Genomic DNA, 17,192 nt, shown 5'->3' with positions numbered 1-17,192 from the left:
GCCCCCAGTTGGGGGCGTGCAAGATGCAACCAAAGGATGTATCTTTTGCACATCCTTTTGTGTATCAAATATTTCTCTCCCTCTCTTTCTCCCTTCCTTCCCTTCTTTCTAAAAATAAATAAATATAAATTCTTAAAAAACATGAAAAAATAAGAATATTGAGGGTAAATATGTTAAATGGGCTACCCAAAGTCACACAACTAGTCAGTAGAACAGCTAGGAGTTTTACCACCCCTTAACTTCTGTTGCCTCTCAAAATTGACTCATTAGTAAAATAACCCTGTAACTTAAATATCTTAAACAAAAATGTCTTCATCTGTACTCCAATAGTTTATTAGTATAATACTCATTACAATTACTTTCTGCTTTTACTTCTCTAAATTACAAAAATAATATTTATTATAGAAAATTCAAAAATGGAAATACTAAGAATAAGGAAATTATTACCTATAGTCCCATATTCTGGGGAGTAGAACCCCCAATTTTAATCAACAGAGCTCATTCCAGATGTGGATTCCTGTAGGAGGATTATATGACATGCTGGAAAAGGCAAAAACTATAGGGAAAGAAAGAAAATTGTGGTTGCCAGAGGCTGGGCTGCACAGCTGTATTAGGGCTGATGGAGTGTTCTGTTATCTTGATAGTGGTGATAGCTATACAACTGTATACATTTATCAAAACTAATAGAACTGTACCCTAAAAGAATACATTTTATGGTATATAAATTATACTTCAATCAACCTGAGTAAAGAAAATTAACACCTTGCTGTATATTCTTCCACACTTGTTCCTATGCGTATATAGTAAATATGTATCTTTAAAATAGTTTATGCCATATTTTTATTAATATACATTAGTTTTTAGAACATTTATAAATTTACAGGAAAATTGCAAAGTTATTACAGAGTTCTCATTTCACCCTCTACCACATTAACATTTTATATTAGTATGACACACTTATTACAATTTATGAGCCAATATCGATATATTGTTATTAATTAAAATCTATACATTGTTCAGATTTCTTTAATTTTTGCCTAGTATCCTTTTTTCTGTTGCAGAACTCTGTCTAGGACACTGCATTACTTTTATTTGTCAGGTCACCTTAGGCTCCTCATGGTTCCGACAGTTTCTCAGACTTTCCTTGTCTTGATGACCTTGGCAGTTTTGAAGTACTGGTCAGGGATATTGTAGGGTGCTTCACTACTGGGATTGCTCTGCTATTTTTCTCATGATCTGATAGGGTTATAGATCTGGGGAAGGAAGACCACAGAGGTTAAGTGCCATTTTTATCATATCCATATTATGCTTTATAACCTATTTTTTTCATTCAAAAGTATATCATAAGCATATTTTCTACTCACTGCATATAAAAATCTTCTTAAGAGTGATAATAATATTCTGTTGTATGGGTGTAGCAAAATTAGCTTAATCACCTATTATTGGACACTATCATGTTTTTACTGTTACAATAAATATTACAATATATACATTTGTGCAAACATCTTTGCAAATTTGTCTGATGATTTGATTAGGATAAATCTTGAAGGGTAGATCTGCTGGGGCAAACTGTATTCACTTTTTGTTGTTGTTTCTTCTTTTTTTTTTTCCTTCCTCCATTCCTCCCTCCCTCCCTCCCTTCCTTCCTTCCTTTTAAGGCTTTCGTACCAAAGTGCCCTCCAGAAAACTTGTTACCAATTTGAGCTTCTAGCAATAGTGTCTACGTGCTCTGTTTCCTCACTTTTTAGCTAATGCTGGATATTATTCCTTACAACAATTGTAGTACCTTTACATTTTGTCAAAATGTATCATATTGCAGTGTATTTCTTTCCCTGCTGTTGTCTTTTGCCAGACCGGGAGCTCCTAAAGGAAAAAGGTTATATCCTATTCATTTTCTGACACCCAGACTCTGAGTTACTGCCTAAAAAATAGGCACTCCAAAGAGGGAGGGCCCGAACCCGTCAGTGATTGTGAGATCTGACAAGGAAATCCATGCTAAGGAGAGAAAGGCTGTCACCATCATTGGGTGCAATTGTATCCTCTGGGCCACTGCCCTGTGTGCATTATGTAATCTACAGGTATGGCTCTAGTAGTGTGAGCTGCAGACCAGGTAGGAGAGAAAGTTACACTGGACCTGAAGAGGGTAAACAGGATCTTGCTGTTTCCCTCAGATAGTAAGCCCAGTGGTTGGGGGTTTATTTTACCAGCTCTGAAAAGGTGAATCACCTGATAGTTCTTTTAAAATGTAATGCCATTAATATATTCCCATATCATTTTTTGGAAACAATTAGATATATTTTTGATTTCTAAATCTTTTTCTTTTCATCAATGCCATCTTCTATTTGTAACATTACTTATCAGTTATAGCTGCCAAAATTTTTGGTTTTTTCCTGTATACTTCTCCAATATTTTATTTACATTCTTTCGTATAAAATCTTGACTTTCTCCCATTTCCCATACCTTGCTCCTCCTAAAACTTGTGTTATTTATAAATATATAACTATAATGATAAATGTTTCATTTTGTCACTAGAAGAGGACACTACAGAAAATGAAAGGGAATATGTGTTTTCATATTGAATATTTTTAGTTTTGTTTTCTTGGTTTGCAAGATTGACTCATTTAGTAGAGTCTAAAATAAAGAAAAAAAGAATGTTCTTAGGTCTGATGGTAATCCAGCAGACTTCTAAGATTATTAAATTTTTCAGTTTTCAGTGGGAGATTTTCTTGAAGTGATGCTATCTAGAGTATACCTTTCATGTAAGAATTTCTGTATGTTCTTCACAGAGGCTTTTACATTCCTTCCAGCTGTCACTTAACCTCTCTCAGGGGTATTTTCTTCCAATCTAGGCTGACAAAGACTGGGCCACAGATTGTAATACAGGATAAGAGAGAGAGGTGTGGGGGTGGGAGGAGATATCACAGCATACATTAGAAGTTGATGAAGAGAAATTTAAAGATCTAGATAAATTCATGGTGTAAGAAGTACTTCAGTATTGAAATTAACTTTTTAATTTGGATCTTTTTATGATCTACAAAGATCATGAAAAGGTAGCTAATCTGTTGACAGAGGAAAATAACTGATGTTATTTTATTGCATAGAAGAGAGAGGGGCTTATAAAATGGTAATAAAATATTAAAACAAATATTTTATAGTGAAACAAACCAAATCACTGTTCTTGTTTGTTTATTAGTTAATTTGTTATAAAATTATTTTTTTCTTTACATACTTGTGGAGCCACAGGCATTTAATTTGAATGCTTTAAAATGATGGCTTTAGTTTTATCTCAGGTCTTTAGTAATTTCTCTTATTACTTGTATTGGTTTGATTATTTAGAAGTTATTCAGTAATTCTTTTCATTAAAACATCTTTAATAATTATAATATTTGAAAATATAATAGTTTCTATTTTATTTAAGTTAAATTAGTTCATTTTAATAGACTATTTTTATTGCTATAAGTTATAGGTATCATTCAGCCAACCATGCCTAGACAGCCTTACTATTAACTCCATTAATCTAGTGTTTAGAACTGTGTTAAGATGATAGAAGTCAAAAGAATAGAAGGTGAAAAACAATGAGGAAATTAAAGATCATTAAAGTATCAACGTTGTCCACCTGAGACTGTAACTGAGAGAGAAGGAAGGATCCGAATTGAGTTACAGAAGGAGCTTCTTACTATTTCTATCTTGAAAGGATCAGACTTGATAAGGACTCTAGAATGTTTCCTTGACAATCCGAGGAAAGGAAGTTTGGGCTCAGCGTCTCCTCTGTCACACTAGAGTTTAGGCAGTTAATGATCAATTGGTAACCATGAGTCATTTAGGTAAACTAAAGTGAATGTATCTGGCTGAATCCCATCACTCCAATTCCAGAATGTGAAATCTTTTAGAGTAACTAGAACATTACAGCTACAGTGAACCTTTCATACATGAAGTTAGGCATATGGAATTCCCAATAGTGTATTTCAGAAAAGAAGTTTCCGAGGTCTGTAATAGCTCCTTGGCAGACAAGCGATGCAGAATGATGTCGGTCTGGTCAAATGTTTTGATAAAACAAGACCTTAAGATGGAATGATAAACTTGGCAATTATATAGATCAGTCATGATTTTTCGAACAACTCTGTAAACTCAAGATGGCAAAGGCAAACTTTCCCGCATACAACAATAAGGGAACGATATGTAGTATGCGCTGTTCCTACTCTGCGCTCCCGTCATGTCTGTCTTGCTCAAGCCTCCTGTCCCCCCCGTTACTTAGAGGAACATCTCCCAAAACCCATGCCACAGAGCACTTGGTATGTATAGGACAGTAATAGACTTTGCTGAAAAAGAAATGCCAGTGGAATTTTTTTTCCAAAATGTATTTTTAAATGTACAGATATAAAAAAATTTTAAGTACCTTTAAGAAGTTATTGATATGGGATAATGTGCCTTTAAGAAATTGAGTGCCATCTTCTGTGTATCAAAAATCACTTTCACAAAGTTAGAAGTTGGATGGTACACGTATAACTGACAAAACGTTGGTATCCAGAATGCACTAAGGCAGCTTGAACTTGAGTCTCGGCTTCTTGTCTTTCTCCCTGAAATTAAAAATTGGGAAGTGAACTATTGAAAATATTACAGGGAACAGCCTAATTCAATAGTACTTGGACATTGCAAAATATGTATTACTCCCTTTGCTGTAGTGCACCTTGCAAAATGTAATCTTTATATTATATAACAGCGAAAGCAAAATGACAGAGTAGGCTTGATGCAGCACCCGATATGAGGACCTGACCTACAACATCATTACTTAACATCAGATAGCCACATTATGGGGAGAAGAAGAGCTCCTCATTTACAAATATTTTACATGTTACTTTGTATAATAAAAATATAAAATGAGAGCTGTTTATCACATTTATTTTTAATAAAATGTTTTGAATTTTCTGTGGGTGGGTCTGTTAAAAATGAGGAAAAATTCAATTTGATCATTTTTTGCTCATTTGAGGGGAATTTTTGGGTGCTTACTTTAATTTAGACAGACAGCATTCCCACAGTGACCTTCCGATGCTATTTCACTGAGATGCTGTATTCAAAAGCATTTAACTCCTGATGGTCATCCACGAGTACATTACGATGTTAAAAAGGACTCTGGGGTCAGCTAGTTTGAGGAAAGGATAAAGACAAAACTCCTTAGCCCTTCTTATTTTGTCCCACTCTTCTTCCCTCTTGTGAACCTTTCTTTTAGCCAAGATAGTCTAGCTTTGTCCCTTGTTCCACTTCATGTCTTACATTTTTCAAATCTTGTTCATATGCCTTCTCTCATCTGGATCCCCACGCCTCACCCTCCACTTTTAAAACTATGCTTTAAGCCTTGACCAGTGTGGTTCAGTTGGTTGGGTGTCACCCTATAAAGTGAAAGGTCAGCAGTTCTATTCCCTGGTCAGGGCACATGCCTGGGTTGCCACTGATCCCAGATTGTGGCGTGTGGGAGAGGCAGCCGGTCCATGTTTCTCTCATATACAGATGTCCTCTCCCTCTCTTTCTCCATCTTCTCCTCTCTCTCTAAAAATAAATAAATAAAATATTTTTTAAAACTCTAATAAAAAAAACTATGTTTTAAAGGCCAGAATAAATCTACCTTTTCCTTTAAGCTTTCCCTGACCATCCTAGCCACAGTGACATTAAACTCCACCAAAGTCCTACCACATGCCATTTCTTTACTTCACTTGGTCATTATCATCTACTAGGTGCAATGTGCAGAGTAATGGCCCCTCACAAAGATGGCCAAGTCCTAATCCCCAGAAGCTATGATTGTGTGGTAAAGAGCAATTGGGGTCGCAATGAATTAAAGCTGTAAATCAAACGAACTTAAAGTAGGCAGCTTATCCTGGGTTATCCATACTTACCCATATAATTGTAAAAGCCCTTAAAAGTAGAAGAGGGCATCAGAACAGAGAACCAGAAAGCTGTAGCATGAGGACTCAGCTGGACATCGCTGGCTTTGAAGGGTGCCAGGAGCTAAGGAATGGGGGGCAGCCTCTAGAAGCCCGAAAAGGTGAGGAAACAGATTTTCCCACCAGAGCCTCCAGGCGGACTGCAGCCCCGCTGCCGCCTGGGTTTGAGCCCCATGCGGTGCACTTCAGACGTCTGACCTCGAGACTGTAAGATAATTAATTTGTGTTATTGAAGCCACTAGGTTTGCAGTGATTTGTTACGGCAACAGTAGAAAACAACTATACTAGGATTACTTTGGTATATTTTAGGTATTTTGACATCGTCCTTGGAAATGATTTGAAGTTCTGAGAAGATGACTAACAAACATATATCTTTATAGGACAACACCATAACCATATACTGAGCATAGAAATTGTCCTACTCTAATTGTAAGCAGTCAGGAAGGAGAGGGGAGAGTTAACCCACTAAGAGACTGCAGGCTGATTTTTAGATGTCTTATCTACACACATAGGCTCTGTCCGGCAGGGCCATCATTCCCAGCTTTAATAGTTTTGACAGTGGCCATGAGTATTTGGACAGTCATGCCCCACATAAGGGTGTTTCAGCCAGTGACAGACCACATGTGTAATGGTGGTCCCCTAAGACTGCAATGGAGCTGAAAAATTCCTGTCACCTAGTGACATCATTGCTGCGTTAACATTGCAGAGCAACTCGTTGTTCACATGGCTGTGGTGATGATGGGGTACTGGTGTGAACAAACCGACTGTACAGCCGTCATAGAGAAGTACAGCACACACACTTCTCATAGAGAAGTGGTGCACGCACAGTACGTAACACTACATGATAATTACAAATGACTATGTTACCTGTTTTCATATTGACTATGCTTTTTATTGTTGTTTTAAAGTGTACTCTCTCTTCTTATTAGAAAAAGTCCTATTTGGTCTCTACAATTTCACTGAAGTAGCAGGCCTTTGACCCTTTGTACTGTGTGTTTCCCACCCTCAGGCACACTGGGGTGGTATACTAGGGCATGCAGAGTACTTTCTGTCTACCAAGTCTATTTAACCTGATGTGTAGAGAGCCAGCTTGGTTTTTCTGGAGAATGTCAAGATGATCAGGAGTTTTGTAGACATTTGCTCTGACTGGTTGGGCATTGTTCAAGAAAGCAAAAGGTCACTAGTTCGATTCCCAGTAGGGGCAGATGCCTGGGTTGCAGGTTCAGTCCTTGTCAGGGTGGGTATAAGAGGCAACCAATCAATGTTTCTCTCCCTTGCTTTCTCCCTCCCTTCCCCTCTCTCTAAAAATAAATAAATAAACAAAAGTTTAAAAAAAAAAGAATTTTGCAAATGATATAAAGAAAGGAGAATTTATGTAGCCCTGAGTCAAAACAGTAAAATGTACTGCTGTCCTTCTCATGTAAAGGTAAAGTTTTTTGACCCTCGTTATTATTGGGTATTGAAAAGACCATGCTTGTAAGCTCAAGAGATATATACCACGTCAGAGCTTGTGTTGATATCTTCTATTAAGAGTATTACATTCAGCCTATCAAACTCAGTTGGAACTACCAAGTGGTTAAGTTTAATGTGTAACCATTAACCAACATGATCCATTTGTTTTTTGCTGAGGTCACACAGGTAAATTAAACAGAAATATGAGGGAAACCAGCATGTTTGCATCATTTAAATACTGAGAGTTGTGTGAATTTCTGAAATTCCTCTTGGGATATGTTTAAAATACTATATTGGCACTTCGACTATGGCAGGGTCGGGAGGGGAGTGAACGGGTACATCTTTACGGATTTTTTTTTATACCTCTTCTTACCATAACTTTTACACAGTAAGCCAGAGATTAGGAAAACTGTGCAAAATGAATTTGTTCAAATGCCATGCTTGGGAACTAGGAAAATAGCCACAGAATCTGTTATTTCCTATCTTCAAGATTTTATTCTACAAATTTTGGGGACTCTAGACTTGGGCTAGAACTACATTTACCACCTGGCCTCCACAAGCCCTTACTCTACCTAGTGACCTATGACAGCATCTGGGGTTTGCTTGTTTTAGTATCAGTTCGGACCCTGCCATGTAACAAAAAAGTCTAGGGAGACTCCTTTCTTCAGTCGTATACTTTCTGTCATAAATGGCTACAAGAGCTTTTGGGGAATGATTAGGGAGAATTTACTGTGCAAGAACACCCCTACTTGCCTTTACTCATGGGCTCTGGTCTATGAATTGGTTTGAAACAGGATGAGAGACCATCATATTTTTCTATTTTGAAGTTGAAATTAATCTTTTGGCAGTTTTTGTTTTTTGTTTTATAAAGCAAGTAAGTCAAGCAAGACCTTGATTGGGTATATCCATCTGTCTTGAGCTCAGGAACATCCTGATCGGTTCACCACCACCACAGGTTTTTGTAGGTCAGGACACTGGTTGCCATTCCAGCCTTGCTCTCCATTATGATAGTTCTGTCCATATTGACTCTGTCAGTTAGGGGCACTCCCTGACCTTGGCCTTTCTAGGTTCCTGCCATCTCTGTGGATACTTGAAGGAGTTTCAAGGCCACATCTCTTTAACATAAAGTGGACATGTGTCATTGAATTTCTCAAAGCTCCCAGTACAACCTTCTTATACATTCCCCATTCCTTAGTGAGGCCAGTGTCCTCTAGGGCTTCCTGGGGCATGCAGTCAGTGGGGTCATAATGTAGTAAGTGTAATCTATTTTAACATTTCCACTTTCCTGAGTCTATGGCTTCCTTAATATTCTCCCCACATACTTCTGGCATCTCAACCTCGTTTATGACAGGACACTACATGGCCAAACTTCAAGAGCCCACCTCAGCAGCTTGTGAGGATGACCCAGGATTCCCTTTCCAGGTGGCTAAGTCACAGGAGAGTGCTCCAAGGTCAGCAAGTTGTCCACCATGCAGATGTACAGGGTGGGGCAAATGTAGGTTTACGGTTGTTTGTATGGAAAATAGTGCCATAATATAATATAAATAATAATATAAGAATAAACTCTGTGTGTCACATACTCACAACGGTAAACCTACTTGTGTCCACCCCTGTAGATTCCTTCCCCTCACCACCATGCTGGTTATGTGCTCTCAAGATGCACTCCCACACATGCTTTTCCAGTTCTTGCCAGTACTTATTCTGGTGCTGTGATTATTTTGGTTGTATAAGCTATTTCCTCTCAGGGTAGGAAATGTATTTTCCCACTAGACCCTTGTTCTTCCTGAGGCAGTGAAGGATATGGTGGCAGATCATGGACAGCAAAAAGCATTGTCTTGTAAGATGCCTGACCCAGGTGAGGTTTTTGCATAGCTTCCAGCTATTGTGAATTTTTCTCTCTGGCAAGGAGGAAGGGCTGGAGGAGGATTCATGGGAATTAAGATATTTCGGTTTACCCACCCAAATGTCACCCTCACAGGTGTCAGCATAGAACTTTTCCTATCAGGGCCTTGACTCTGGCATAGAAGGCTTTTTGAGGCTGTGCATTCCCTCTCCTGTGCAGTTTTGCCCCCTCACAGTGAAATCTTGGGTCTCATTTTACAGCATGTAGTGCTCTACAACTACAGGAAGTAAAGGCCATTTTATTTTCACCCTCTTTTTATTTACTTTTTATCAAGGCATAACTTACATATATTTAAATGTGCCCTGGCTGGTGTGGCTCAGTGGATTTGAGTTCCAGCCTGTGAACCAAGGGGCTGGTGATTTGATTCCCAATCAGGGCACATACCTGGGTTGCAGGCCAGGTCCCCAGTAGGGGGTGCTCAAGAGGCAACCACACATTGATGTTTCTCTCCCTCTCTCCCTTCCCTTCCCCTCTCTAAAAATAAATAAATAAAATCTTAAAAACATAAATGTACATATTACAGCAAAGGACTCTACATACATATTAAGTATAGAGCTTGATATATGTTTACCTGTGCATGCACCTTTATAACTCCTACCCAATCAAGATACAGATCATTTGCAGCACTCCAGAAGGCTTCTCCATGATGCCTGCTTCCCAATCAACTTTATTCCCATAGTGATATCACTATTTGACCATCTTCATCATAAATGTAGTTTTCATTTTCTTTACCTTCATATAAATGGACCCATGGTTTGTATTCTTGCTCACCATTATATCTGTGAGATGCATTCATGTTGTGTGAAGAATTAGTTCTTGTTCATTGCTGCATACCCTTCCATAGTACACCTTAATTCATTTATCCATTCTCCTATTGATGGGTATTTTGGTTACCTCCAGTTTGTGCTACTATGATAAAACTGGAATGGACACTTTTACTTGACTTTTGGTGGACCTGAACACTCATTTATCTTGGCAATGGAATTTCCAGGAGTAGAATTGTTTAGTTATTGGCCATATGTACACATAACTTAGGTAGATACTGCTAAGCAGTTTTTCAAAGGGGTTGTCCTGATTTAAATGCCCCCACTAGCAACATACAAGGTTCTAGTTGTACCTCATCTTCACCAGGTGCTTACTTAGCATTGATAGTCTGCATTTAAGTCATTCCTGTGGGAGTGTGGTTATATCAAATTATAGTTTTAATGTGCATTTCCTTGATGAATGACATGAATAACCTTTTCTTATACATTTTGCCATTTGTTTATCCTCCTTGTGAAAAGAATTTTGGGGGAAGTTTTTAAAAATCAGGCTGTATGGGTTTCTTTTTTTCCTACTGTTTGTAGGAATTCTTTATGTGTTCTGGATTTAGGTACTTTGTTGACACATGACCCAAGTCCTCAGCTTGCTTTTTCACCCTCTTCATGGAGTCTTTTGAATGGAAGTTCTTAATCTTAATGAAATTTTCCATCTTCTCTTGTAGTGTTCTTTATGTTCTGTTTAACCCCAAGGTCATGAATATGTTCCTCTGTGTTTTCTCCTAGCTGGTTTGTTTAACTGTTTACATAAATGATCGATCTAAAATTAATTTGAGAGTATGCTATAAGTAAGGTCAAAGTTCACTTTTTCTGTGTGGATGTCCAATGGATCTCATACCAATTATCTAAAAGACACAGCCATGGAGGAATTTTTTTTTATAGTGGGCCTTGAGTTGCTAGTTAGATGACATGAGTCTATCATTTCCTTTTATCACTACCTAGAAGCAATCAACAAAAGCCAGGGCATTCTATAATTCTTATAATTACTATTGCCATCTAGTCCAATGCCCAATTACCACATAACCCATGCTTTGCTTTCTACTACCACCACATTCCAATCCAACAGATGATTGCAATTCGTGAAGCCATTGCTCCCGGAGATTGTAACCGTGTCATATACAACCAACAATGGAGTTCTTTCTGCTGCACAATCGGGGGCAATTCAGGTTTAGAATACTGTCTTCTGTTTTTTCTTTCTGTGGCCATTTCTGATACCAACTTGCTTATTCTGGGTTTCCCCCAAAGCAGAGCCTGGGTCTAGTGTTGTATGCAGGTAGTTTTATTTGGAATGTTATTCCAGGAGGCAGAAATGAGAGGCCAAAGAAAGTCAGCTAGGGAAGGAGGGAAGGCCGACACTAGACTGCCTTTTTAGGAGACTGGTGCTTGTTATTGCCGAGCCTTCTGCAAACTTCTGTCAAACAGACAAAATGAGAAGCATTGGGTTGCGTTGTCCTTCACCACAGCACCAGAGAAGCCCTGAACAGGAAGCAAGCGTGAGCAGTCCACTCTTGAGGTGAGATGTTGAGAGACAAAGAGTTGACATCTGTGTGGAATCATTCCTATCATAATCAGAGGTGAGAAAAGGAGATATACACAAGAGGTTTCCAATGCATATACTGATATAGCTCATGAGACTCAAGGGTAACACTGCAACCTGGTATCAAAAAGTATCTGGGGTGAAGTACCCAGTAGGTCCTCTCTCCTGATCTCCTTATCTCTGTATATTTCCACCTCTTGGTAGTCCAGCTTTCTCTGCTTCACAAGTATGGAGTGGTGGTACATGACCATCCCTGTCTTTTGTGTTTACATGTTTCTTGACTATAGCAAGCAGACTAAACCAGAAGCTGTTTATTCCAAGTCTAAATTCTTTGAAAAGTAAATTTGATCGGTTAAGCTTGGGTCAGGTATCTAGTGTTGAGCTGACATTTTTGAGCCAGCGGAGCAGCAGGATCATGTGGTTCCAACAGGGTTGCTGAGAATGCAGTCTGGTGGATTTGATACTAAGCAGGGTGGTTGGCTCATGAGTGAAGTAGACTCTTTTGGAGGGGACTACATTTTGAGGTATGTACTACATCAATCAAATCTATTAAAACCTTATGATTTCTATCTTTGGTGTAATGCTGAGAAAGTCTTTCTCTAAATCCACAGTATTTTTATGATTTAATTATTTTTAATCATTTTTTATTGTTGTTTGAATACAGGTGTCTCCATTTTTCCACCACCACATTCCCTCACCCCACCCACCTCCACCTCTACCTCCCACCCTCCATCCTTCCCTTCTTTGGCTTTGTCCATGGGTCCTTCATACATGTTTGTTGACGGCCCTTTCCCTTCTTTCCCCCATCATCTCCCTCCCCTCGTCCCTCTGGTTACTGTCACTTTGTTCCTTATTTCCATGTCTCTGGTTATATTTTATTCACTTGTTTGTTTTGTTAATTAGGTTCCACTTATAGGTGAGATCATATGGTATTTGTCTTTCACCGCCTATCTTACTTCGCTTAGCACAGTGCTCTCCTGTTCCATCCATGCTATTGTGATTTCTTTTTTTAATTCACCTAGAATCTATTTAGGTACAAATTATAATATAAGGGCCTAACTTTATATATCCTGGCTCATTATAACTTGCAGTGTCTTCCATGGAAGGAATACACATCCTTGCTCCTTTGACATTGGTCTTAACTATGTGGCTTGTTTTAGCCAGTGACATGCAAGCAGATATTATGTCCAAAGAGAAGTGCTGATTATCATTGCTGGTTTTGATAATCTCAGATACTGAACAAGACATGTGTGGCAGGTGAGGAACTGCTATCGCCTCATAGCTGATGAACAACGTGAGTGAGAAATAATCCTTTATTTTCTTAAGCCACCGTGATTTCAGGTTGTTACTGCAGCCTCACAGTAAAACCTCACACACATGCCATGCTGACTGTTGACAATCCGGTTTTGACTGCAATTATCAGTTGGGTAGATCTGGTTCAGATAGATATCTTTAATAATAACCTGGGGAATTTTTTTAAATTCGAGTTTTTTTTTAATATGGCAAAAGGATTAATGAAAATAACTAGGACCTCACTATGGATGTGTGCCACATACATGTTACTCAGCAGTTATCTTAAGCATAGCCAAGATATTAAGCTCTTCAGGTTATAAATAAAATAGACACCTTTCAGCAAGTTCTAATAATTATGATCATTGTAAAGATTTACTTGGCAAAAAGAGAGATAGAAACTTAAGAGCAATAGATACTTTCAGAATCTGGAACACGTCCAGGGCACTATGGGAACAGCGAGCATTGTCACTCCAGTGCTCTGGTAGTAACTTGGCTCTATACCCGAATCTCTACTGCCCTAGTGTCCTCTCACTTCTCTTTGTGCCACCAGCTGCCTTCCTTACCGTCTATTCTGTACCGTTTCTGTTCCTCATTTTCTTCTGTACCTATGATTTCTGATTTCCCATGCCTTCACTATGCTCGTAAATTTGGTTTGCTCCTGGCTCCATCTAGGACACCTTTTAAACTTAAGCTCCCAATATTACCTCATCTGTACTTTCCTTTTTCAAATTCCTGAGAGGATGATTGTGTTTGTCTCACCTATAGGAAGTAAAATAGTGCCCCCAAACTCCTGTCTACAAAGGTCCTCAGAATGTGACTATATTTGGAATATAGGATTTTGCAGGTATAATTAAGGTATGGTTAGTGAGATGAGATATCCTAGAGTAAGGTGAGTCCTAAGTCCAATGATGAGTGTCCTTATAAGAGACAAAAAAAGGAGGAGCCATAGAGACACAGAGAGGAAAAGGCCAGGTGAGGATGGATGCGGAGATTAGGGGACAGCCACAAGCCAAGGAATGCCAAGGGTTCTCAGCCAGCAGAAGCTAGGAGACACGCAGAGAATGGACTCTCCCTCACAGCTTCGAGGAGGAACCAACCCTGCCAACACCTTGACTCCAGACTTCTGATCTCCAGAACTATGAGGGAATACATTTCTGTTGTTTTAAGTTATTCATTTTCTAGTAATTTGTTATGGCAACTACAGTAGTAGCTTCAGTTGCCCACTGTCAATCACAGTCCAGAGATATTAAATGGAAAATTTCAGAAATAAACAATTCATAAGTTTTAAGTTGTGCACCATTCTGAGTAGCATGGTAAAATCTGGTGCAGTCCCACTCCATCCCTCCTGGGACATGAATCATCCCTTCGTCCAGCATACCCACACTGTAGGTTTTCCCCTCCTGGTAGTCACTTAGTTATCAGATCAACTCTCGTTGTGTCCCATGCTTGTGTTCAAGTCATCTTTATTTTACTTCATGGCCCCAAAGCCCAAGAGTAGTGATGCTGGCAATTCCTGTATGCCAAAGAGAAACCATGAAGGGCTTACTTTTAGTGAAAATGTGTATATGTATAGGAAAACACAGTGTATATAGGGTTTAATACTGTACCTAGTTTTAGGCATCCACTGGAGGTCTTAGAATGTACCCTTTGTGGAGAAGGGGAACTACTGTATAGGAAACTAATGCCTAACTTATCTCTAAGAGATTTTAATGTTCGTAGGCCATTGGTTGGGCTATAGACTGACTACTCCTGGGTGGGGGCTTGAAGGTAGATCATCAAGTAGGGCTGTGGGCATGCTGATTTTCTTTGAAAAAACAATGTTCCCGAGAGACATGTAACTGACATGTCTAAAACAAGTTAATGCTTGGCTGCCAGGCATCCATATTCTTCTTCTCTTATGAATAAAACTGCCTTACCTGATACCACTCAGTTGTCCCACATAGCATTGCCTATGGCCAGTGGATGAACATCTGGAGGTGATGTCACAGAGACATTTCAAAATGTGCTCGTCATTATCAGAAGCTTCATTTTCTGAGCGATGTCCATTTCTCCTCTGTGTAACTGAAATCCTGTTTGGTGTTCCATCTGTGCTATTCAGTATCCTATAGGTGAAACTGCAGTTCTGGAATTTGTGATTTACTGAGGACAAACACTGCTGAAGACCCTCGGTCTTGACTTAAATCATTTAACAATAATACTATCTTAAATGCATTAAAATAAATCTGTAGATATAAACGTAAAGAGCAGAGGTTGGCAAAGTTTTTCTTAAAGGGTCAGCTAGCAAAGATTTCAGGGTTTCTGGGTCGTCTGGTCTCTGCGGTGACCACGGTAGCGTGAACACACTGCAGACAGTATGTAAACAAACACATGTGGCTGTTCCTCAGGTTTTATTTGGGGACACTGAAATTTGAATTTCATATAATTTTGAAGTGTTCTTCATTTGATTCCCTCCCCTCAACTGCTTAAAAATGTAAAAAAACCCATTCTTTCCTAATGGGCTGTATAAATACAGGCAGTGGAACGTATTTGGTCTATGAGCCATAGTTTGCAGACCCCTGCCATACAAGATGCTTGATGCTCCTTGCCCACCCAAAGTCACCCCTATTTTGCTAACAGGATGCTAATTTCACTCGTGCAAGAATCCCCACTAATCTCTCATTGGAAACCATCAGTCTGTACACTTCAGCTTGTGCCACAGGAGCACGTGGCCTCGGCCACAGAGATCGGTTCAGTCGGAGTGGGTATGGGGTCCATGTTCTGTCTTCCCACAGGCACTTTTCGCAGTCAGGAGGATGTGAGCCTGGAGATTCCAGAGGCTACCACATGAATCTTAAGAATGAAGCTGACACAGCAGAAGGCTGAGCCAAGAAACTTAAGAAACCGAATTTTGATTACATTTTTGGAGCTACTGGATCAAACCACTCATGGCACTAAATAGCCCCCAGGCCATTCCAAGCTGCACGAACACATACATTTTCTTTCCTATTTCAGTTAGTTTGAATTTGGGTTCTTGGTCCCAACAGGACACTAACGGAAGCAAAACCCATTACCACTAACATCTATTATAACTATAAAACAAAAATAAATTTAAAATTAGATGCCAGTATAACTACCAAACAAGGAGAGTTCAGATCAGCAATGTTTTTGTTTTTTTGTTTTGTTGTGTTTTCCCGAAACTAAATTCCTTCCCACTGTGACTATGGCATCAGCTAATGTGTTGTGGGTGGTTTTCAGCTCGGCACACTGCTATGTCCCACACATGTGCTGTGTGCTATGCTTCATCACTTTTCTCTGACCGATTGCAAAACCTTCATCCACAGATCTTGCTATGACACATTCAGCCTTCTATTGGTACAAACATTTAATTTACATAAGTTTGTCTCTGTGCTTTCCTTAGTTGCTAAAACAAAGAAGAAAATCACTGTGCTTGTCTTTCAAATTATATTAACACCAAATTTAAGTCTCATTTTATGAAATTACTTAAGCTAAAGTCTCTAATCTATGGAAATATCTTTCATTTATTAATTAAAAAGAAGCTTTGTACTTTTAACAGGAAGTGAATTCAGCTGTGGTGATTTGTGTCAGTTTAACATTGGGACATGTCAATTCTCAGTAATTAGGCAAGCCTATGATGTCTAGACCTGTATTATTCATTTTTTTGGCACTGTCTCTACACCTTCCACTGACTCCCACCTATGTCCCATAATTCCACTCAATGGTGTGGTCTGTTGCTTCTGTTACAGAATTTTAAATTAATTGCACAATTTTTTAGTCTCTTTGTCTATAACTGCATAGAATGTGTTCATACTGTCTTTTAGTTAGAGTATGATAACCTGTACATATACTGCTTATTTTAACCAGGAATGAAGAATTAATCAGCTATTGCTCTAAAAATCTAGCAAAGAAACCTCAAAAACACTGTAGTTTATAACATGAAGCATCTGTATTCTTGCTCACAGGTCTGCAGGTTAGCAGGGCAGCTCTGCTTCAGGCTGCAGGCAGCTTGGCTTGGCCCTTCACTTTCAGTCTAGCGCAGGACTGCCTGTGTATCTTACCCTGGGGCCCAGACTGCAGGAAGAGGAGCTAGCTGGTGTATGTTCTCTTTCTAGCAACGATGGGAGTGCTGAGGACTGAGCCAAAGAATGCAAGGACATTTAATTCTGTTGTATATGCCATGTTCACTGATATTTCAGTGACTAGAATAAGTCATGTGGTGCAGCATCAATAGAATGGGGGAATACAGTCATCCACTC

The sequence above is a fragment of the Phyllostomus discolor genome, chromosome 4 (assembly GCF_004126475.2).
Source record: "Phyllostomus discolor isolate MPI-MPIP mPhyDis1 chromosome 4, mPhyDis1.pri.v3, whole genome shotgun sequence".
NCBI classification, from domain to species: domain Eukaryota; kingdom Metazoa; phylum Chordata; class Mammalia; order Chiroptera; family Phyllostomidae; genus Phyllostomus; species Phyllostomus discolor.
Note: the sequence above shows the minus strand (reverse complement) of the source record.